The sequence below is a fragment of the Symphalangus syndactylus genome, chromosome 17, assembly GCF_028878055.3.
Source record: "Symphalangus syndactylus isolate Jambi chromosome 17, NHGRI_mSymSyn1-v2.1_pri, whole genome shotgun sequence".
In the NCBI taxonomy this organism is placed as follows: domain Eukaryota; kingdom Metazoa; phylum Chordata; class Mammalia; order Primates; family Hylobatidae; genus Symphalangus; species Symphalangus syndactylus.
Window position 1 is genome coordinate 64,243,860 of NC_072439.2, and position 26,048 is coordinate 64,269,907.

Consider the following 26,048-nt stretch of genomic DNA (forward strand, 5'->3'; position numbering starts at 1 on the left):
TATGTGTCTCCAGCCAAAAACCGGCTCTGCAGAACAGTAGATTTCTTCCCAAATACCATCGAAGTATCATCTCCCTCAGTCTTAGAAAGAACATGCATGCCGATGTTTTCAGTTACATTTAGACATAGTTTTTGTCTTATTAACTACAGTGGTCTTGAGACGTTTTTCTCTTTCTGATAAAATCAGCATTTTTTTCAGAGTTCTTTTAAATTAATTTGAAAATATCATCTTTTTCACTTTTCCTTCCAGATTGCTTTTTTCCTTTCTCTCAGACCTGGATTTAGAATATTTCTCTTATTCTTAATTATATTCAGTAGAAGTCACTAAAATATCTCTCTCAGTTAACACCCAATTAACTGAAGGACTTTAGAAGTAACCTTCCTCTGAAGCATACTCTGCATATTCATGGATCCCTTTCTACAGTTTGCATTGCTATAGTGTTTCTCGCACTGCAGAGCTAACAAAAGGAAATTCCCTGAGGTCTAGTTCTAGGAGGATCTACTATTATTGCCTCTGCCAGGGGCCTTACCTCTTATCAAAAGGAGGGCCATTGCCATCAAAATATTTTTTAGAAAAAGAGATTTTTAAAATACAGGATTCTTGAAATGCAGGGGTCTATAAAACAGCCTTCAGAGTAACTATGAATCCTTAGATAGTATATGCTAAAGGGAGTCTTAAATGTAAATTTCTAGGAAGATTAGTCATAGCTGTTTATCAAATTCTAGATGAATCTACAGCATTACCAAAATTAAATACTCTAAAATGATGCACAAATCTTGTATTTACATATTTAAGAGATGGCATATGGTAACATGTATAAGTACAAACTTTTTAGCAAAATAAAAATCCATGGAATTTACAGCAAATTTAGAATTTGGGTATCACCACTATGCTTTCATTCCTTAATTTAGTCAAAAATGGCAAACAACTTCCAGCCTTTATCTGCCCTTCAGCACACTGCTTGGGAGCTCACATAAATATTCACATGCTGCTGCATTCACATACATATGTATCACATGAAGATTTGTCCTGACATTACTGAAAACTCCATCTACATACTCTGTTCATTCTTCTACATCTAACATTTTTTTTATAATCTAAAAAACTTCTATAGTAAAAAGTTATCTTATTCATGGTAACATCTGTTTTGTTTTTTAATTTCCTATGTATACATTCTTTGTTCTAAGATAAACTTTCGCTTTTTTTGTTTTTCTTTGTATTGATTTCATTTCAAAAGATTTAATTTTATTCCATATATCTGTACAAGAAACAAGCAGTATCCAGTCAATTTTAATACTAAATGACTTAACACTGGAGAAAAATCAAATAAATGTAAAAATATCAGAACGCAAATTAAAAGATAAATTAATACAGAGTGTTTGATAATATTAAATTTGTGGACACATTGCATTGAAAAAGCAGCTTCAGTTTATTTTGAGGAAGTCACAGATCTACAAGTGTGACAAATGGTGTCCACATGAGAACAAAGCATTCTGCCAGACTGAAAAGTAGAACACTCCCTGTTTGGTAACAGTAGCTGATTGGTTACTGGTTGAAATTGTTTCTAAATGTTCTTTCTCAATTATCTATAAAACCTACTACTTAATTTCCTACTGTGTTTGTATTAAATTTCAGTGTAACTAACATTTTGAAATTCAATTGTCTTTCTTCTCTGTTTAATAAGTGAGGCCCCTCCAAAAACAAACATCAAGGAGAATTCGTCTTTACCTTTGTAGTCCAGTGGCTGGAGAGAGTCAGTGGAGAATTACTCTGATGGTTGATTAAGCACATGTCAAAAACAACAGAAACAGGCACAACATGGTGCACACAAGAGAAAGAGGGAGACTGAAAGAAAGGAAAAAAGAAAAGTCAGCCTCAATGAAATTATTTCGGAATATGTAGATGTTTGCTTCATTTCAAAATAAAAACTTTATTTTCTAACACATACGGTAGCATGTTAGTATGTGGTGGGCTGTGGGGAGGGGGTGCCGTAATACATTGAGGGGGCCTCCAAGGCTCTCCCTTTACCCAAGATAGATAGAGTGCATCTGAATTCAGATATTATAATTCTTCTTAGAAGGCAACTAATTCACTTTAGCCAGATGTTTTTACTTTTGAAGTTATTTGAGATTATTCATATTAGAGAGAAATGATGAAATGAATTTATTCAGCAATTATTAAGTTAGATATAAAGGAGTGGTTATGTAAAACTACATATCTTGAGTTTAATTTTCATCACCAATCCATTTTCACTGATATCCTAGCTTTGGGTCTTTCTTCATTTGGGGTCTCATTGTTTTTCATCTTTATCTATTGGCATCACCTCTCCGGGTTGCCGATGTTCTTGCAAGGGACTCTCACACTTTATACTGTGCCACAAATCACTGCTTGAGAATTGACCAGAATCTGGGGTGGGAGTGGAACAGCAGGGTAAACGTATCTCAGTTGATCATGTGCCTTCTTAGCCGCACATATCTTGGTTGGTAAACCATTGCAACTCATTCACCGTCCAATTTCCTAGTACATACTTAGTATGTAGGCTTTATTGTCACTGTTGAAAATCCATGAACTCAGACATCCTACTCTCCTCTGGGGACTTGCTCTCTTGCATCTTTTCTGTCTCACAGCCTATAGCGAGTACACTCCGTTTTAGCATAAGGTGTGCTACCTCAACCTGATTCCTCTGCTGCTACAGCCACTCTCTGGCTTCTGTGCTCTAAGTCAGCAAATAGCTCTCTTTTATGCTGCTCTTTTGTTAAAGAGCTCTTTCCACAACTTGACTTTGATTTTGTTGACCTCAGGGAGCACATTCTGTGCCCCATTGCTGTGTATTCCTGCCTCTGGAATAATTCCTAATTCCTTAATCAATGTATCCAATCAACATTAATTACTAAGGAACTTTTATATGCCAAGAGGTGTGATGATGAGTGCTAAGAATAAAATAATACATATGATAGATACATACCCTGCCCTTGTGAAGTCTTCTGTCTGGCAGAACTAATAGTGATTCTTAGGATATCTTTATTTTCATCAGGAGAGATCTTTGTTTATTTAGGATAGAATTAAATTCTTCCTGGGAAACTGTCAAATATTGGTCTCTCTCCCAGCAAGCAAATCAAACATACATTTTTTGGTGTTTTTTTTGTGTGTGTGTGCGACACTTGCTATAAGCAAATATTGTACATTCTTAGAATTTCAAATGTTTCTTATTGAAGTAGAGCCCTGGTACTGTATTACTATAGCAGAATTTTGAATGTAGAAACAGCATTCTGCTTCTTTATTTTCATCCAAATTATTAATTCTGAATGCCTTATCCATTCTGTTCTCATATTCCCATTTCCATACAGATCTGCAATGCGTGCACCCCTGAGAGGGGTAATCAATTGTGAGATAACAAGGTTAACCAATTATCAATATCCTTGATTGACTGTTTATTCTATTATTTTCATTGCCAACTACTACAGACTGCAGGTTTTTAGCCTAATAAACATCTCTAAAATCCATAACTTTCCTCTTCATTCTTACCTTGTCCTCAAGTTCAGGACTCAGCTGGAAGTTGTCCCTAAACTAAACTACACTCTTTTATCCCTCACAAACATCAACCATATATTCACCAGGAAATATATGTTAAAGGAAATTCAAGCCATATTATTTCACGCATAAAATTTTTAAGTAAGTCTTATTGCTTACAGAATTAACTCCAATCTTAATGGACTTAACATAGCTTGAGTTTCTGCCTTGTAGTCCTGACTCACTTTTCTCTCTTCTGGTTAAAGTCCGCTACCCAAAGACCTTGAAGAATATACCTGTCGTCAACCAAAGCTGTAGTCTTAGTACTATAGCAAGGCAAATGGTACATCATAGAGAATAATAGGATATCTCAGTGAAAAGTGTGAGAATAGGCTGGTTACAGCATTAGTTTGTGTGAGGTGAATAGGGGTGAGTTTAAGGAAGTGGGAAGTTTCCTCTGGTTTGAATGTTGGCAGGAAGTAGGCTAAATATACAAATTGTTATTTTAATTCTCTTTCTCTTTTATTTTAAATCTGGGAGGCAGAAGCAGTGAATAGGAACTAAAACTGTAGTTAGTTAAGAAGCAACAGTCATTTATGTCAGCCAGGTAAGAAAGATGTTCAGTCAGTTTTTTAATTTAAACACTGTCCTTGTTTTTCTCTCTTTTCAGACACAGTTACAGTGTAGTTTTGGTTTTGTTTCACTCCTTCATATTAGAGAACACCTGTCTGATACTGTTGTTGTGGGAATCATTTATGATTAAGTAGAAGACATCATGAACTACCTGTTGTTGCCAGGTCAGCCATCAGCTAACACTGGCCGAGGATGCTTTTCTTTTTCTGCATAAATAATTTGGAACTATTATGCAAGGGAATTTTTTCACTTCTCCTTTACCTATTTATTTATTCATTCAACCATTTATGTCAGTATAGACTTATGATTATTTGTTTTGTAATTTGGATTATAATACTATACTACTTTATTAATTCTACTTATTTTGTTTTCCAAATTGTTTTCTAGCTTTGGCCATTGGGAGGTCTTTTCAATTGGCTCCTGTGCCCCTTTGACATTCCCCAAGGAGTGTTTTCATTTGTTTGTTTCGTTACTGAGCATGTCTTCACTTTCTAGTGCCTCAAAATGCTCTATGTTCACCTTATATATTTTCTGCACCAGCAAAATATATTACTTAGAACCAGCTATTTATCCAAGAAGGCTAGTTTCTTTTCATTAGAGAATAATATTAGAAACCAATATCTGTGTTCTGTCCTACTGGGTAGCAGGTATTTTCAGTTGACAGAAGAAGGAAACACATGTGCGTATAGACTATGTGTGTGTGTGTATGTGTATATATATATGATGTAACTACATGTATATATATATGATGTAACTACATGTGTATATATATTACACTAAACATGAGTTTATGCTGATGTCTTAGATTCTAACCCATTACTACATCATTCATTCTAAATTCCTCCCTTATCTGTAAATTTGCACTCCAAGGGTAAGAAATCTAGCTGCCGTCATCTGCCATACGTTTCCTCAACTTTTCACTTCCAATGTAAATGAACAGCTGTATCAAAATTGTGAACCCACACGCTCACAGGAAACAACTTTAATTACGAGAATACAGCTTTATGTGCATTTTCTTTTACTATTGGTCCACTCATTTCCAGACTCCACATATTTCCCCAGTTACTTAGGTCAATATTTTTTTCTCCCACTCCTTTTACTGAGCTGGTTTCATATGTTTGTAATAAAGTTTCTTCTTTTGTCACAGTTTACATTCCTTCTTTGGTCTCCCACCTTTCTAAATGATGTCGTCTTTTTTAGTTTGCATATATTAAAGTCTACTCTGTGTTGTAACCATCTATGAATTTTGACAAATCTGTAATGTCTTGTATCCACCATTACAGTATCACATAGAATAGTTTTGCTGCCCTCAAAATCCCCTTTGTTTCATAAATTCAACCTTCCATCTTTCTTTCCCTCAACCCTCGGTAACCATGAATTTTTAAATTGTGTATATAGTTTTGCCTTTCCCAGAATGTTATATAATTGAAATCATACAGTACGTAACTTTTCACACTGGCTTAGTAGTGCACTTAGCAATATTGGCTTAAGGGTTCTCTGTCTTTTCATTGCTTTATAGCTCACTTATTTTTACTATTAAATAATGTTCCATTATATAAATGAGCCACAGTTCATTTATCCACTCACCTTTTAGGACACTTTGGTTGTTAACAGTGTTTTGCGACTATGAATAAAGCTGTTATCTTACTCTTTTCTAAAATGTAGTTTAGGTGTGCTCATTCCTTAGGTTGAGTTCACCTAAAGTGCATTTTAGATAAATTAATCATCTCTGTTTCTGTAATGTCATTATCATTAAAAACATCACATTGTGTTATATTTATATGCTTATAATTCTTTTTTCCTTATAGTCAACTGTAAATCTCTTAAGGACTTAGACCACGTCTAATACATCTTTGTATTCCTGGTTCCTAAACTGGATTTCAGAGAATATTTTTAGCTGAATGAATTTGCCAGGCAGTGTATGTAACAATTTATATTTCTTGTGCATTATATCATTTAACACCATACACACACACACACACATATTCACAAGTAGGTTAAATGAATCACCCCAGATAAAGAACGTGAAATTCAAAATACTTTTCTTTAATGACTACCATATTCTGAGTTTTACATATGAGGCTACTTTGGTAAACTTAGTCTAGTAGTTAAAAGAAAATTATATAAGTAAGTATTTAAAACTGTTGGAAAAAACTACTTTAGTCTCTCTCTAGCTGTATTATTTGAAATAATATAAAACAAACTCATTAATATTAATGGATTAGAAATTTTCTCTATTTAAAAAATAGTTATTTTGTCTTATTTTTATCCTTAAAAATAATCTTTTTTGGCTGGGCGAGGTGGCTCACGCCTGTAATCCCAGCACTTTGGGAGGCCGAGGCAGGCGGATCACGAGGTCAGGAGACGGAGACCATCCTGGCTAACATGGTGAAAGCCCGTCTCTACTAAAAATACAAAAAATTAGCTGGGCGTAGTGGCGGGTGCCTGTAGTCCCAGCTACTCGAGAGGCTGAGGCAGAAGAATGGCATGAACCCGGGAGGCAGAGCTTTCAGTGGGCCAAGATCATGCCACTGCACTCTAGCCTGGGCGACAGAGCAAGACTCTGTCTCAAAAAAAAAAAAAAAAAAAAAATATATATATATATATATATATATATATATACATCTTTTTTGATTGGGTGTTTTGTGCCAAACAATATTAATGCAGTAGACAGTTGTGAAATATCATTTTCAGAACAAACAAAAATGCAATTCTCTTCTCTTAATTTAGTTCCATTAAAATTACAAGTCATCTGAAAGAAGATAAACTATGTGCTACTTTTAAAGTCCCAAATATAAAGAGTCAAATCAATAATTCATTTCTCTATGAAAGAAGAGACATATTGAACATTTTAAAGAAATTTTCTAAATTACCCAGATGCACTTAGAGTGACTTTATGTAATTCTTTGTATATCAAGTTCTTGTGTTTTACTGAGAACATTTAAAATTATTTTTATACATTTTATTAACAATGGAAAGATACAACATTAGCTATAGACAATTCTCATTATTTGTGGTAGTTATGTTCTATAAAGTAACTATAAACACTGAATTAGGAAACATTGACCCTTTGCTCCTAGAAGAAATACAGGGTTAGATTCCTGCAAACCTGTAGTCATATTTTCATCAACCAATCAATACATAACCCTTTTTTATGTGTGTTTCTGCTTGATTTCTTTTTTACTGCATATTGTTGATTCATTAACATTGGCTTAGAGTTAACAGCACTTAAATCATCCCTAAATAAAATCTATCTAATACATATATTTTGTCAATAGGGCACATTACAGCTTTCTTGTCCTTAGGAACTGTATCAGTCCGATTTCATGCTGCTGATAAAGACATAGTAGAGGCTGAACAGTTTAAAAAGAAAAAGAGGTTTAATTGGAGTTACAATTCCATGTGGTTGGGAAAGTCTCACAATTATGGTGGAAGCCAAGGAGGAGCAAGTCACATGTTATGTGGATGACAGCAGGCAAAAAGAGAAAGAGAGCTTGTCTAGGGGAACTTCTCTAAAACCATCAGATCTCATGAGACTTATTCATTAATTATGATGAGAATAACACAGGAAAAACCTGACCCCATGATTAAATTACTTCGCACTGGGTTTCTCACACAACACGTGGGAATTCAAGATAAGATATAGAGAGGGACACAGCCAAACCATATCAGAAACACTAAACAATTCTTTAGCACTATGCTTGGGGGCCAGTTTATACAGTGAAATCAGCAACAGAAAGCATGCACACACACACGCAAACCAGAAACAGCTTTAGCTGATGTGCTTGTTTACAGCACATCAGCTAAAACAGGAAGGCAGAGCAGTTCCATTTTGGCCTCACTTTTTTCTTACAGCAACTCTGTGTGGATGATTATTATTTTCCTAATTTTACAAATGAGGATGCTGAAGTTTCATGAGCAACAAGAAGGTTTTACAAATGAGGATGCTGAAGTTTCATGAGGAACAAGAAGGAAAGTTTCCAGGAAGAAGGCGAGGTTAATATAAAATTTAGATTTAAATGCTGAATTATTAGAATGAAAAAGGGAAAGTGAACTTTTTAAAGCTGACTAATGGAAGGAAGGTTTGTTCAGAGCAGTACTTAGTCTACAGCTTATTATCTCTCAATATTGGGAAACTGCCTTCTGAGAACTCTACCAAATGACCATCAAATTATGAAGTTTCCAGCATGGTTAACAGATACAAGCACTGTTTCCTTCTTGAGGCAAGGAAATAACCATTTCAGGTAATTGGAGAGAACATTACTTGAAGAGCTGGGGATATTAAGCTTTAGACTAGGGACCATATGAAATCCACCTAACATATCATAAAAGCAAGACCTAAAAGGATCAAGGTGTGTTCCAAATAACTACATGCTAGAACAAATTTCAATAATATTTACAAGAATACAAAAATATCTGGCACTTCAAATATAAAACTCACAATTGCTGGTATCAATCAAAGATTACCAGGTATATTAGTCTGTTCTCACACTGCTATAAAGATACTACCCAAGACTGGGTAATTTATAAACAAAGGAGATTTAATTGATTCACAGTTCCCCATGGCTGGAGAGGCATCAGGAAACTTACAATCATGGTGGAAGGGGAAGCAGGCAACTTCTTCACAGGTGGCAGGAGACAGTGTGTGTGAGAAGGAGCAAGTGCCACACTTTAAAACCATCAGCTCTCATGAGAACTCCATCACTATCCTGAAAACAGTGTGGGGGAAACTGCCCCCATGATCCAATCACCTCCCACCTAATCCCTCTTCTGATATATGGGGATTACAATTTGAGATGAGATTTGTGCGGTGACATAGAGCCAAACCATATCACCAGGAATACAAAAAAGCAGGAAAATATAACTCATAGTGAGAAAAGTAATGAATCACTTGACACCCACCCCAAACAACTACAGATGTCAGAATTAGCAGACAATGGCATTAAGACAATTTTTACTGCAGCTATATAAACTACAGAAGTAACGTGGGGTTAATTGACCTTAAAAGATGATTATTAAATAAGTAGGCCAGACATGGTGGCTCATGTCTGTAATCCCAGCACTTTGGGAGGCCGAGGCAGGTTGATCTCGACGTCAAGAGTTGGAGACCAGCCTAGCCAATATGGTGAAACCCTGTCTCTACTAAAAATACAAAAATTAGCTGGACATGGTGGTGCAAGCCTCTAATCCCAGCTACTCAGGAGTCTGAGGCAGGAGAATCGCCTGAGCCCATGAGGCAGAGGTTGTAGTGAGCCGAGATCATGCAACTGTACTCTAGCCTGGGCAACAGAGTGAGACTCCGTCTAAAAAATCATAAAAAATGAGTAATTAGTTCTTGGACCAGAACCCTCATATTAGAAAATAACATGATCAGATAGATTAAAAGAAGGGAAAATTAAAAGAAATTCTCACAGGATTGTGTTGAAAAGAGGAAATTATTATTGTAGAAATAGTGTCAGGTTTGTAGTCACTCCAAATGAGTTTCAGTCTTTACTCTGCCATTTACTATTTATATGACTTTAGAAAAAATATCAATTACTGTGAGTCTCAGTTTTCTTATCTGTAACGAAGGAATAATAATAATAACTTACACTGGTATAAATATGTAGTAAAACCAATACTATACTTCATATATATGCATATAGACACATACCTTTATACTTACAGACTTCACTTATACACATATGCACAAACACATATAAGTACATTCTCATGACAGTTTAAAGTGTGATTTGCCCATAACATAGTAAATGAGTTTACATGGGTAGAAGTCATAAAATACTGATAAAACAGAGCATAACTTTTTTCATCGGCATTGAAAGGTCCATTATTTTAGGTATGTTTTTTAGATTATATTATTAAGGAACAAAATTATTTTATAGTTTTGTTCAGGACATGTGATGGACACGAAGGCTTTAAAAATAAGGGGAGACTAGAGACAATGTTCAACCTACAGCTTACAAATAAGAATGGGTTCAGGGAAGCCAATATAATTATCCACATTAGAAAAAGAGCTCTTCAGCTCTTCTAACCCTGACAGGTTGTCAGGATTACAACAATAAAATAACTTTTTAAAAAATGTTAATAACTGGGGAAAGAAAAAAATGTAACTTTTTAATTTTAGCTGTGAGGTCACAGGGGGTCAATCAGAATCTAAGACATATGATTAAAAAGACCAAAAATGTAACTGCAAGTTTGGATTATTCATTTCTGCTATCACCTCAGTTTTTGAATTCTAAAGCAACCTAGGAAAGAGCTTAGCTCTTGCAGTAGGTGGTGGGGCAGAGTTACAGACCTTATTTGGTACTCTCATTGCACTATTTATAATTCTGCACAAAAAGAAACATTTTTACAGCGTAATTTTGTAGTTGTCCTATCTCTAGGGGATTTGTAAAAACAAAATAACAAGCATTTTTGTTAGGTTAGACTGGATATGTAAATTTATGACTAAGATAGATCGATATTTTCTTCAGACTAGTGATTTTTTTCTCTTCATAATATAAACATAATTTTAATGAGATAACAGAAACAAAGTTTAGTTAAGAGGCATAAAAGTTGTAGACATGTCAGAATTTCCTGATAAATTCAGATTTTCAGCCTACTTACAGCTATGACTAAATAACAAAATTCAGGCCAAGTGTGGTGGCTCATGCCTGTAATCCCAGCACTGTGGGAGGCCAAGCGAGTGGATCAAGAGGTCAGGAGATCGAGACCATCCTGGCTAACATGGTGAAACCTCATCTCTACTAAAAATACAAAAAATTAGCCGGGCTTGGTGGCAGGCGCAATATTCCCAGCTACTCGGGAGGCTGAGGCAGGAGAATGGCGTGAACCCCGGGAGGTGGAGTTTGCAGTGAGCTGAGATCACGCCACTGCACTCCAGCCTGGGCGACAGAGCGAGACTCCGTCTCAAAAAAAAAAAAAAAAAAAAAGAAAAAAAAATTCAAAGATATATCTAGAACATACTATCACAAAATAAATAATTATACATGCTGCTACACTTTGATAGAGTGTTGGTTATTTTTAAAAACATTAGTTTTTATTGTACAAGTTCCCATCCTCCCCCTTTCATTTGGATAAAAGAATTCCAACAAAAGGGTTGAAATTGAAAGCAAATATCTTTGCCATATTTTGGATCTTATTAATGATGCTACTTGGGGGGGAAATCTGCATCCTGTAGCTTGACTTTTCATGCTGATTTTGACTTGTTAGATTTAAGTAAAATGACATATCATAGGTTAATATGAAGTAATAAAATAAAAGCTTAGCTTAGGATTTTGTAATCTTCATCAGTGGATCTGTTCTGAGGTGCTAAAGAATTTTCTATAGGGATTTACTTATTTATTTTTGTTTTTACTTTTACAGCAATATAAAAGGACGTTGGAAGCATTCTGAATCCTCAGGATGAGCACTTTGCTGGTGAGTTCTGTTAACTGATTTTATAGCTGTATTTGTGATTATCTTTCTTGCTTGTGTATTGGGGCTAAAGAACTACTAAAATGGCATTAGGATTTAATGTGTTGCTTCTCAAACTGGGATCTTTAGATATCTGAGGATCTATTGAGATATTTTTGGGAATCAGTGAGTTCTCGCTTTACTACTATTACTACTACAATACACACACACATACACGCACGCACAGTAGTTTCATTTAGTTACTTTATAAAAAAATAGATGTTGAAACACTGTTGATTCTTGGATCCTGTTAAATATGCTTCTACTTCTTCCTCTCCTAACTTGTGAACATCTACTCAGGGGAAAAAAAGCAAAATGTACCATATGATGGGCAGGAATGCTGGCAAGAATCTTGTAATCTCTCTTCATCAATGGATCTGTTCTGAGGTGCATCAGAATTTTCTATAAGGATTTACTCATTTATCTTGCTTTTACTTTTAGAGCATATTGTTGGCAAAAAACTCAGCTGGCAAGAAACTCACAAAATTATTTTCAAAATGTAAAGTTTCATGACAACAAATCATTCGTTTTTATTAAAATGAATAGTGAAAAAGGCAATGATGACATTTTGCATGGATAAAATAGTAAGAAGCAATTTCAACAAATAAAGCGTAAAGCAATGACTCAAGTAAGATTTATGAGTTCAAAGCTCATGCTTATTTCACCTGGTTTGTGAAATATGCGTAGCACTTCTCAACTACAGCTTTTCATCTCTTGAAGTGCCTTACTTATAATGCTTTGCAGTCATTGTATGCCACATAATGAATATGAGTTGCACATCTTACTTCAAAATAATACACTATACCTTACTATGAATAATCCAAATACCTAGAATAAAAAATCATAACTTAATAGTGTCTCCAAATATATTTAGTTCCATGGTGAATCTAAACATTAAGTGAAAATAGCATATATATATTCTAATTTTGCTCAAAATATGTTAATTTTGCACAAATTCTTGAAACTGCCTTTGACCCACCCCACCCCCAAATCCTTCTGGTGTACATAACTCTTTTGGGTGATAATGAGGTGTAGGAGAGCAATTTTAGCAAGAGTCTGATAATGTTTTTCTGATACCACACTAATTGGTACAGATCATAAGGACATTATATTTTTGTGATCTACCCCTCTCAGTTTCCTTCTAACCATTCGTGTCAGTGGGTAGAACTGGCTATACATGATGAACATACAGCTATATAATTAGTTATCCACACTGACCTTGACAACTGTGACCGAGAAAAACAACAAATTGTGCCATACCAGGAGACTCTTTGGCATATAAGCTGAACCTAGCCCCTTAACCCTTTTATAAATAATTCAAATTAATACCTTCTTATCCTCATTCTTTTTCTGTGGTTCAGTTCAACTCAGACTTCTCTCTAGATTTTCCCCCATGTTAGGGGTAGATTATCACTAAATACTCTTATCTCTAAATACTGCTTATTTAATTTCCATGTGTTTTTTTTTTTTTCATAATAAAAGCATTATATGGTGGGAATCCTATTGCCATGGCTACCAGGAGTGGCAGCATCACATCATCTGAAACCTAAATAATGCTTAACAAAACCACTGCTGCGTTCTCATCTTACCTAGTTAAAATGATGTACAATCTCTGTAGTGCCTGCATTGTTATTTTGTTTGTTTCTTCACAAGGTCTCAGTAACCTGTAATACATTCTCATGATTTCATATCTATTTTTTTCACTAATTAACATTGATTCATTTTTCCCCACATAATTATATGTTATCCACATCAATATTGCACATGCATTCCTATTTTTAAGAGTGAAATACACTGAGTCAAGTTAAAGTGAAAAATTTTAAATGATTTTGATGTAACTCATGTTATGTACATTTCTATAGAAATAGCTAATGTCATTCAGAAATGAAAAAAATTTTTAGATAACACATTAAAGCTGTTCAGGCTGACATAGTATGCACTTACAGTATGAACTATGTAAATAGTATATGCTGCTTAATTGGGCACCAGAGTGATTTATCATATTTCACCACACATACAAGGATTGTAACAATCTTAGGATATAGAATGTAGTATGTGTCTATTGAACCATACACACAGTATTGTCTCAGTGTTAGTGCTAGGATGAATAAAAGTATTTCAGTTTGCTTATATTTTGAATTTCTTAAGTTCCTGCAGCATTAGGGATAAAGAAAAGTTATGAAAATACAAAGGTGAATAAGACAAAGTACTACTCTTCAACAATCTAGTTTTAGTTGGCAAGTATAACTATTAATTTCCTTGGTTATCAAACTATTATTTGTTATCCTACTGATTTGAAAATCAATATTTATCTTAAAACTTATTTTTTTCATCATTTTAGAGTCAAAGAAGTGCTTTACTATTCATTTGTAATTTAGATGCTATTTAAGGGAGGAGACAAGGACCCGACTCATGCTGGAATCTGGAGTGGGTTTTTCAGGGGCAGACAGAAAACTGTTTTACTATGAAAAAAGATCAGCGGGGCATCTTATGCACATTATTGGATTGTGTGCACATATTGACAAGGAGACCTCATGTTTTTGTTAAATATATTAGTAAAGGCTTTTGGAAATGCTCAAGCAAAGGAACTATACTATACTATAGAGACTACTCCACGTCCCTAGAGTATTGACTTCAGTAAAACCTCATGGTCCCTCACCCAAAGTCATATAAGTGTCTTACTTCTCAGACCAATATTTAGTCTTCCCATAATATATGTAATAAGACATTCTAGGGGAGGTTGAATTAAAAATACAATTAAATTTTGTCAGAAATCAGAATTTTCTTCATTTGTGAGATATATAAATTATCAGCAGAAAAGTTCTGTTAGCTGTTCTAACATACCTTGTTTCTGACAGAAAAATGATGCCCTTGGTTATCCCTACTTCCACTTGCAAAATACAGTATTATTGAAAAAAAAATTATCCCTGTGACCATTAAGATTTTCTTAAAATGGGATTTGGTCTTTAGCAGAAAATCGTATTACATTTCATCCTTACTAAGCAATTTACTCCTATGCTTGATACACATTTCAATTGCCACTTTGGGAGGAAGCTATATTTTGAGATGGTTGGAAAAAAACCTTACCATTCTGTCTAGTGACTCATGCTACTTTTTGTAAAGGCTTATACAGAAGTTTTGATAAAAGGAATATTTAACTACCTTCATGGTCAGTCCTTTATAGATTTAAGAATAAAAAAGTGATTGCGGAATTGTTTAACTTTTATTATTTTTTTCATTCTTATTACCCCTTTTCCCCATAATATCCACACACTGTATTCTTGTCTAGTTCCATTCACTGAGATCATTCTCATTCATCTAAGAAGTCTTGGTCTTCTTTTGTGATTGGGTTATGAAGAGTTTAAGGTCAAGATGGCATGACATTTTGATGAAACCCTTTGACATTTGCAACTTTTTTAACAAAAGCATTTTAATGCCAGGAGCTTTTTGACATAGCACTGTGATGTGCAATTTTCACATAACGTTGTTTTTGACATGGCTTAGGAAAACCATTAATTTTTCAGCTTGTATTATTATTATTGGCCTCGCCATATCACTGAGCTAACCTCACCCTACAATGAGGATAGGAGATAAGGTAGGTTCTATGCAAAAAGCAGGTGTTAGTGCTGGAGTAAAGTTTAGGCAAGGGTTACAGAAAGGGGCTTAATCCCAATCCAGATGAAACATCATGTATCTAGGAATCAATACTTAACCCCTTTTCACATATCACAATGCCCATCAATTGTTAAAATAAGTATGTGCTCATTCTCTCAGGACTCACCTGCATCTGTGATTGCTTTATTTCAAATTTTCTTATTTATTTGCATCAACTATAAGACCTGGAGAAAGATGGTATTTGAACACAGCAAGATCACTTATTATCATTTCAAATGGCCTAGGAAATCCAGTTTTTCATTTTATTTCTAATAAATAGTTCTCTGTATACAAATTACATATAATATTATTAAACGGAAAATTTGGGAGATAAACCTGATACCCCTTAAAGACTAATGTATATCTCATATTAACATATATCTTTATTTTGTATTCTAGAGGTAGCATCTAATTATACAAATGTTTAAATAAGATATAATGTATAATACTTTGGTAATCGAGGTCTGGGCTAGACATGTCTGTAGTGGATATATTTTAGTAAAAAGAAATGAGATTTAAATCTAATGCCTTAACAAGGTTATTTTTTTTAACTCCATGTTAAAATGACTGAATCAAAATGGCAATGTCAAAATATACTGTTTCAAAATAGTCAAGCCAAAAATGATTGATTGCTATTAAAGAGTTGGGCATTTTAAGAGATAACTACAGTTGAATTTCTTTACCTTATTTTTTTCTATGTAAGCTTTATTAAATCCTGTGCCTATGTTGTCACTGAGGTGTGAACATTAGCTGAATGATCTTTGCACCAAGATGTCATCAACAGCATCATGGTTCAGAAGAGGGATTACAAATGCCATGTAGTCAGTACAAATGCTATGTGGTCAGTCCCCATAGCAAAACCCACTGCATTACTGGATGAGATCCTTGAGGACTGAACCAGAGGAAGCTTGCCATCTTTCTTAATAATTGCCCGATCCTATTGCTTACATTTCGCCATGGGAGAAAGGTGAAATAGGAAGTAGTTGAAAAGATTTTGTAGAAAGAGATATAGGATACACAAAATTTAATGAATCTTTATTTTCCTGAAATGAGCTTCCGGTATTGCTCACTCCTAGGACACTGGTTTACACCATGCTGTAGTCAAGTCTACCTAGGCTATGAAAAGAAGATTAATCTTTTCTTCCATATCTCCTTATTTACATTAGGAAAGTAAGTTATAAATTCTGAAGAAACTGTGGGTGTTTAGGAGAGGGCCATGGTGGGAAGTCTTCAATATTGAATTAAATATTTATTTTTAAAAAATAATTTCTAAATAAATTCATGACTGTACATGTTACTTGGGTACTCTTTGGTTGACAGTAGTGGAAAATGAAGTTTTTTTTTCTTCCTTGGGGATACCTAACCTCTTCATGACTTTCCTATTTTTTATATTTTATTTGATTTTTCATTCCTCTTATTAGCCAAAGTTTTAATACTTTTGCATTGTGGTATATTTTCCTCTTGGAAGACTGTCATTGAATACATAAAACACATACATGCACACAGTTTACAATCATTCAGATTCTCTCCTGCCTCAGTCTAGGGACTTGAATCACAATATGTTGAAATACAGAATATAAAACCAAGTTGGTTAATTTGCTGACAGCTTATTTTGTTTGGAAGTAGTTGCTTGTAGATGGGATATAAATTATAATTATTTCACAAATAGATGAAGAAAAGCTCCTGAACCAGGGAGAATAAGATTCTCTGGTATATGATGAGATGTCCTTTTTATATAGCTTGAAACTCTGATTTAGCTATCAAAATTGTTTTCAGTTCTGAGATAAACATAATATGAAAAAAGAAATAAAGCTAATTTAGTCTGGTGGTTGTCTCAATATAAACAGTCTAGATATAAAAAACATGGTTTTGTTATTGAATCACTAATTTTCCTTTTTAGCCTAGAAATCTGATAATCTGAAGGCCTTACCATATTATTTATACAGGACTAGAACACTCATATTCAAGTGTCTATTTTGTTTTCTCCCATAGGCATAAAGAAGCCAACCTAAAAGAAGGACTGAGTGGGAAATACAGGACAGTAAGAGGCCCTAACTAAATCCAGCCATTTTAGTATGTGGCTGGCACACACTGAAGGCAAGAGCAGAAGACACTTCTCTGGGTAAGATAAGATTTGCAGGCCGGGCGCGGTGGCTCACACTTGTAATCCCAGCACTTTGGGAGGCCGAGGCGGGTGGATCACGAGGTCAGGAGATCGAGACCACGGTGAAACCCCGTCTCTACTAAAAAATACAAAAAATTAGCCGGGCGCGGTGGCGGGCGCCTGTAGTCCCAGCTACTCGGAGGCTGAGGCAGGAGAATGGCGTGAACCCGGGAGGCGGAGCTTGCAGTGAGCCGAGATTGCGCCACTGCACTCCAGCCCGGGCGACAGAGCGAGACTCTGTCTCAAAAAAAAACAAAACAACAAAAAAAACAAACAAACAAAAAAAAGATTTGCATAGAACTCAGAGAATTGTATTCTGGTCAGGGGAGAAATGGCACTTCCTTCCATCAGTTGAAAAAGTATTATTACAGTTAGAACTTGATATTGCTAAAAGCTATCCCAAAAAGAGAGTGTGCTTCTTTCATCTACTTAGGAATGGAATTGAGGCTAGCTGCGTTTCTCAAACATCGTAAGATCTGCTCAGATATTTCACTCTCTTCTTTATTCCAACTAATCAAGGACACATATTCAATATTTTGTCCAACATTTAAATCATTATTACTCAGCTATTTCCAGTTTAGGGCTGCTAATACCATACGTTTATTTCAATATATGGTGTCCATAGAAGATGAATTTATTATGTGGTTTATAGATAAGATAATGCCATCTGAAAAATAGCTATTTAAGAATTCCACTGGTAATGTGCTTTTTTTAACTATGAAGAATTCTTTTTATTTGTAGACTATTTTATGGTTGCCAAATGCTTGCTCTCTCACATGTTTTTGCAGTTTCCTGTGAGAGAGGCAAACTGCAGCAGCTCTGGAAACCACTTGGTCAGGCAGTGGCTGTCACATATTGTGCTTGAAATGATGAGATGCCTCACTTCTCCCTCGTCACCACTGAATAGAAATCCACGCAGCTTGCAAAGAATTATACGTGCAAAGAATTATACTTGATTTCCTTTTAGTTGTGGCTAATGCTTTTCACAAGAAGAGTGGGAGAACTGGAAATGGGGAGAAGCCATCCTTGACAGTTGCATCTTACCTTCAGGGTAATGTTCCAAGAGGCATAGCTGGAAGATATTTGGAGGTGTTCAAGAATCCAGGAGCTCACAAATTCTAGCAACATATGAAAAAAGAAGTCTTAGGGCAGTGATGCTGGACTCAAAAGCTCAGCACAGCTTTGTTTTGTTCCTAATTTAGTTTTTTTCTCTCATCACTTTCCCTCCACACTGCTCCCAGCTCAAGAATCCACCAAAGACTCTGTTTTCCCTTTCTCTTTATGTGGATGACAAGAGAATGAAGCTGCTTTTGAATGCATGCCTGAACATTTTTATGTGCTATAATTTCTACACTCACTATAAAAGCCACTCAAAATAGCTTCAGATGCCACAGGTTACTCATCTATGCAATGAAATAGAAAAGGCTTATAGTTTACTTTCTGAAATATTTATGTAATGTAGCTAGACTTTCATGTCTCTCTCACAAGTTTTAAGTCTTGTTTATTAGTAATCATTTAAATATTTGAAGGAAATAATTATACATTTTCATACTTACTAGTTTTATTAAAGAAATTAGCATATGACATCCAAGATTATAGCTTAAAAATTAATATTTTCTATTCCCTAAGGTTTTACATTTTAAAAATATAATATAATTGCATGAAATTTCATTTCACATTTCATAAAATGCTGGCTTGTATCTTAATTTATTTTAGGTCTGTGTAAACATGCTAACACATCTGACTGGAATATAATAAAGTGATTATTTCTACGTCTGATTGAAAGTTATAAAGTCCTTAGGACCAGAAGCTGAATGCAGGAAACCCATGGTTGTCATAGTAGCCATGAAATCTTTAGATGCTTCAGAGTGAGTATTGATCAAAAAGACAAATACAGACCATTATCAAAATTTTGTGATCTTACTGTCTGAGGTCATTTGAAAGTCCCTATTAGAAATATCTATCTTAAAAATTACAAAAAATCTATACAAATGGTTTACTAAAGAGAATGTATGTATTTCCTATTAGAAATATCTATCTTAAAAATTACAAAAAATCTATACAAATGGGTTACTAAAGAGAATGTATGTATTTCCTATAGATGAAGATCAAGTAATATTAATTACATCCTTTTTATGATTGGGAAAGGAAAGGGCATTTATATCAAATAATATACATGAATCAAGTTGAACATATTCCTATAATTTCTAGATATTCAAAGTCAGACAGAACACTAGAACTAGAGTCAGTTCACTAATTTTCAGCTATCACCTTTATACATTTTCATCCTACTGAAATATATGTAAACAGATATAATAGCTATGCTCTTTAAAGTAATACTGTTATCACTCTCATTTCACATATGGAGAAACTAAGGTTAAGAGAGATTAAATTGCATCTCTGAGGGTTTTTTAAGTTCCTATTTCTATATATAAGTATATATATTTTTTAAATTACTGAAATTAGGGTAAAGATTTCAGGCAGAAAGTCATTTTTCTCTATATATCCTTTTCTCTTGTCTTACATTAATCAAACTTATCAGTGAAATACATTTTAAGGCGGCACAATATAATTTTAAGAGAATTTAAAAAATATGATATCAACTTAAAGTATCATACACATTTGTGATATTGCCCCAGTGCATTCTATTTCCATTTATACTTCTTTAAAATATAGTGCCATTTTTTCTTCTGTGAATAAAAGTATCTAAAATATAGATGAGCCAATTTAAGATAATATAGAAAGGAAAACTTGTTTAAAACTATAAAGCAAAAATTATTCACAGATTTTGCTTGCTTTATACTTTCATGAACTTTAATTACCATATTTAATATCCTTCCAAAGAGTTTATACAGAAAATGCTAAAATAAACCAAGTTTCCTTCCAGGTAAATATCTCTTATTATTTAACTCTTAGGCTGTGAAAAAAGTACCACGTGCAGGCACAGGGCAGTAAATCTTCAATACTTTTTATCACTTCTCATCATCTCAGAATATTATATGAAACTTAAAAGGTTTCAAAATGAAACCTTAAATATCAAAAGGCAGTAAAGAAATCATAGAGCCTGAGGGAATAACCATGGAGATCCTTAGAAAAGTGATTCTTTAGGTAAGTGGAAGATTTGGAGATGTCTACTTTCATATGAACCCAAGGCATTTTCTACAATCAGCTGGTGGAGCCCTCTCCATTCTTCCCTTTAGGCTTTCTTTGGGAATTACTGCTGCGCTTTAGCTCTGTAAAGGAAGAACTGAGGCAATCATCTAGGACGGGAAAGGGAAGAGCTCTCTTATTCATCCAAAAGGATGAATTTTCAGTTACAGCAAATAAGCTTAGAATTTATTCTGTGATATGGGGGGTTTTAAGCAAATGATTTAACATCAGCTCTACTGAAATCATAACTACTGAAATCATAAGTACTGATTGGAAACTATAAAAATCCTAAATACTTTCTTCCTGTGCGTACCTAGGTTTCAGGTTGCTTTCCAAAAACTTGTATACAGCCCAGTACACAGATACACAGTACCACATGGAGATACACAGAAACTTGTCTTCTCTTGGAGGTCCAAGACAGTTTTAGAGCCAAAACATATGCTACAAAAGTTTTGTTCTATCAAGACTGAAACTTTGAATGTTAGCATCCATGATCACAGCTGCATGTTCTACAATATCTGACATATTTGCATTACTGGTATTTTCCATACTGTTGTCTGTTTCTCCTCGGTAAATTATGTGACAGTTTATAATCTCATCGCCTTTAGTCTTTCCATTAAGTACTGCAAGAGAAATATGCCTATCAAACCTATCACACATCTGCTCATATCTTCCTCCTGTACAAAATTCTTGGCTGTGTCATAAATAGTAATACCTAATAAATATTTGTTCGATGAGTGAATATCTCCCAAAGGCTTGCAGCAGAGATTCTAAAACTTTGGGAGACCGAAATAAGTGACTCGTCCCCCATAAGAATAAATCAGTGGGAGGAGGTGGCAGTATGTAATACAAAAAAAAAATTTACATGTTCAATAGAGCTATTATTTTTCTAATGCAAACTACTAAAATACAACTTGTTTTGCCTAGTAGATATGTGTAGAGGATTGACTGAAAACAAATATTAGAGGGAATACAATTTTTAAAAGGTTGAGAAATATTGGTTTGGTTTGAAGTTAAAAATTTTAAACTTTTTTTGTTTGGCATCGGAATCCTTCATTGTGACCCTTGTGAGTGATCCAGGCTCACTTCCACTCACTCCACATGTGGATACTGCCCCCTTCTGCTCCTCATAAACGGAAGCATTATGACCTTCCTGGAATATACAGTGCGTCTAACACTTCCATTATGAAGCTTCTCCTAACTCTCACAAACAATTTTAACAGCACTGTCTCCTAGTCTCTCCTCTTAACATGGCCAAAAATAATCAATTCAATTATTTCCAGAGTATGTTTGTCTTGACATTAATTAAACTAGTGCCAAAGATTATAATACTAATTGTGAAACTAATTTAAAGAATTTAACAGACCTTAGCATTACACACTAAATAAGATATTGGTGATTTTAAAGAAGTATTGAAAGTGACTTTAAATAGTTTTATAGGCTAAAGTTTCCATGGCAACTATGTCAAGTTGAACTCACTTTGAATACTATTTATATGATATATATAATGAAAATAGATATGTGATCAATAGAATATCCTGAAATACTCATGAGTTACTTTCAGCCAATTGTTTCAGACACTGATAATTTTTTAAAGTGGAATTTCAGTTAGTACTCTTAGTTGTTTTGAAAATAAATTTTAATATGTGAATTTAAAACTAAATATATTTTTGCTAATCAAATATATTTAAGATAAAATTTTAATAAATATCACATCTTAAACTACTATTAGGATATTTAAAATGTACTACCTATATTTGCTGATATTTCTTCTCTGCTTGAATCTTAGTTGACCCTTCTCACCTCTTAATTTGGAAAATAATATCTTCCCCAGAAGATTGCTCTTACAGAGCAGTAAAAAGAGCTTTGTAAGTATTCTCAAAAATACTTGGAAGAGCATCTTTTGGTTTGGTTAAAATTATGACTTTTTTTTCCAAGTATAAAATCTGTTCTTACTGAGAGACATCACTATTTTGTGAACATTAATCACAAAATATATTATTGTGACTTAATATTGCTCTAAGAACCTATTTACATATACCAGCAGTATAAATAAAATCTAAAAACTGTAGAAAAATAGCCCTGTGTGTGCATGTTTGTGTGAAAATTTGTGTAGATCAAGACCAAGTCAAATTTATAAACAATGCAATTTTTGATCACTAAAGTATAAAAAGATTTTGGAGACAGAAATGGTCAATACTTGCAAAAGCAAATGTTTTATCACTTAACTTCTGAATTTGGAGTTTTTCTCTGATTAACCTTCTACTCTATGATTATAAGCACATTTACAAATGTTATTCTAGCATGCATTTTTAAAAATTTCTAATGCATGTGGACATTATTTTTGTGGAAGTCCAGAGTTATTGAGTAAAACTTTCCTATTTAGTGTTTATCTATTTTATTTGTAAAATATGTTTCAGTTACTTATAGAACGAATCCTTTTGTTCTCACTAAATTGGTATAATATCATTATCTACTAGATTTTACATATTTAGATCTGTGTTTAAACTTTTAATTTTGCCAGAAGAAAAGAACAAAAGCAGTTAAATCATAGAAAACAAAAAAGAACTTAATTTTGCAAAATAAAAGTGCTCTTATTAATAATAGTTTAGCCCCATACAAAACTAAAGAAATGACATTAATAGGAAAGTTTTACAAAAATTATAAACATTATCAATAAGCATGAAACAAAATCTCTTTTCATTTATAATTCAATAAAAACAAGTTAAAATAACAGCAAACAAGTTAAAATAACAGCAAACAAGTTAAAATAACAGCAAGATAATTGTTTCTTCTTTTTAGTAAATAAAAATTTAATGAAACCCAGTTTTGGCAACAGTGCTGTATTAGTTCGTTCTCACACTGCTATGAAGAAATACTCAAGACTGCGTAATTTATAAAGAAAAGAAGTTTAACTGACTCACAGTTCTGCATGGCTGGGGAACCCTCAGGAAGCTTAAAATCATGGCGGAAGGCACCTCTTCACAGGGCAGCAGGAGAAAGAATGAGGGGAAATGCCAGATGCTTACAAAACCATCAGATCTTGTGAGAACTCACTCACTAGCTGGAGAACAGAATGGGAGAAACTGCCTCCATGATCTAATTACCTTCACCTGGTCCTGCCCTTGACACGTGGGGCTTATGAGGATTATAATTCAAGGGGAGATTTGGATGAGAACACAGAACCAAACCATATCAGATGCCCCAAAACAAACTTTTGTGTACTTCTTGCTGAAGAATTGAGTTGATGTGGATTCTTTGGAAACAATTTAAAAATGTCTGTTACTTAATTGGCATTGGTAATATGTGTCACAGTAATTGCAGTTTAGAAATATATTTTAAGATTTAGCTGCACTCCAGAAAATGCCACCTAAATTTATAGTGCCAGAAAACAGATCATTGGTTGCCTAGGGAAGGGGATAGGAGGAAGGGTGTCAATTCAAAGGGACAACTTTTGGGGCTGGTATATATGTTCACTGTGTTGATTTTCACGATGGTTTGAAGGGTGGCAAAATCTAGAAAATTCTATGCTTCATATGCAATCATTACATTTCAATTATACCTCAATAAATCTCTTGATAAAGGGAGCTTATGTACAAATATAAAAAATAATTTGTCAAAGAAGGTCCCTTGCATGATCATTTGAAAAAGGAACAACCTGTAAGCAATCTCCTACATGCACTGTATCTACAAAAAAATTAACTGGAAAATATTCACAAACTACCCTTTATTCATGTTATTTTAAAAAACAGAATAAATAAAAGTATGTACAAAACAGCACTAGAAGCAAATGGATAGAAAACTTATAATGTTTTCTTTATTCAAAATACGCACATTTTCTAATATTGTTTAATTTATTTTTTAAAATGAAGAAATTTTTTTTTTTTTTTTTTTTTTGAGATGGAGTCTCGCTCTGTTGCCCAGGCTGGAGTGCAGTGGCGCAATCTCGGTTCACTGCAAGCTCCGCCTCCCGGGTTCACGCCATTCTCCTGCCTCAGCCTCTCCGAGTAGCTGGGACTACAGGCGCCCGCCACCACACCCGGCTAATTTTTTGTAGTTTTAGTAGAGACAGGGTTTCACCGTGGTCTCGATCTCCTGACCTTGTGATCCGCCCGCCTTGGCCTCCCAAAGTGCTAGGATTACAAGCGTGAGCCACCGCGCCCGGCCGAAGAAAAATATTTTAGCAGATAAATAAGAATGGACACTATGAAAGACTGTATTCACTGAGTAAATCATGCCAAATTATTTCTTTTGTTGCTACAGGGCAACTAAACTGTTATATTCTGCTGTTAAACTAATGAGAAAGCATTTTAATTTAAGCAAAGTATACAGCAAAGTGTTGATTGTATGTTGTTTGAGAAAAAAAAATGATAGCTCAGTGTGCTTCACTTTGGCTATGGTTTGAATGTCCGTTCAGTTTTAAAGTCTGTGCAGTGCTATTGGGATCTATCCTGCATGTTTATCCCCCATGGATATGTATGGGACTGGAAGGTTTTCTGTTACTTCACTTCTCAAAGTCTTTATTTAGTTTGCTGACTAGGATCAGATTCACACATGTGCAGCTCTGGGAAAGAAGCCCAGGATTTTTATAAATAACTTTATGGCTTTGACTTCCTGAGCCTTCTTTGCAATTTCTGCAGCACTTTCTGGTTCCCCTGGGCTTCCCTTTTTAGTCCTTTGGCCAGAAAGTTGGCATTTTTGTTACTTCACTCTGGCATATTCTTCTGTGGCTGTGTGCACATCTGGGGCCAAAACAAAATAGCAAGGAACAATTGTGACGATAGCTCACACTTTTAGGACCATAGCACCATTGATCGGACAGGAAGATTTTGATCCCTAATACGTTTGGTTCCTGTGGGGTCCCTTGGAGGTGTTACTGTCATAGACAGGATTGCTTGGACCTAGGAATAAAGGACCTCTGCTAGAACTCTCTATGCCTCAGTGCTCACTTCAGGTTTTGGGCTAATATGACCTTAGGCAGGGGGTAATAGAAAAATAAAACTGGTAGACTCACCACTGACTCCTTGATGCTTCAAATTGCCATTCTTTTCCTGATCTTCTGGCAACTATTTAATATTCAGAGTTCTCAAACAGCAACTGCATGCATTCTGCCCAGATTTCATAGCTGCATTCAGAGGGAAAGACATGATGGAGTGTGCTTGCCCTAACGCTTGGAACTAAAACCCAAACAAATACTTTTTATTTAATAAATTTGCTACAAGTCTTTTTCTATTAAATTCAGTTCAAGTGGGCCCCTTAACTGTTCCTTTGACTAAAGCATATGATTGGAGTCAATAAGATTTACATATTGTTACGATTTTACTTAAGAATATGTGCATATAAATATTTCACTTTAAAATTAGCTTTATGAATATCCATTTTTCTCAAGCTCTCCCTTGGTTCACTTCAGCAGTGGTCCAGCCCTGGCTGTCTCTTTAAGTACGCTTGCCTGCAGTTCATAAATCATAACGTGTAGTTCATA

General features: G+C 34.5%; 2 long non-coding RNA genes across 2 annotated transcripts in view; one reads left to right on the forward strand and one right to left on the reverse strand.

Moving 5' to 3' along the window:
* The window catches only part of LOC134733301 (uncharacterized), a 98,705-nt gene extending 78,211 nt beyond the window's left edge, over positions 1–20,494 (forward strand). Inside the window, exons 3-6 of the long non-coding RNA XR_010116784.1 lie at positions 11,509–11,562; positions 17,245–17,374; positions 19,133–19,284; positions 20,333–20,494. This is a non-coding gene — a long non-coding RNA (uncharacterized lncRNA). The remainder of the gene's footprint in view (positions 1–11,508; positions 11,563–17,244; positions 17,375–19,132; positions 19,285–20,332) is intronic.
* On the reverse strand, positions 1,772–25,664 carry LOC134733302 (uncharacterized). The gene is made up of 3 exons (XR_010116785.1): positions 25,581–25,664; positions 18,461–18,534; positions 1,772–1,845 (listed from the first exon to the last, which is right to left on the reverse strand). It is a non-coding gene; the product is annotated as an uncharacterized lncRNA (long non-coding RNA).
* Positions 25,665–26,048: the final 384 nt, after the last annotated feature.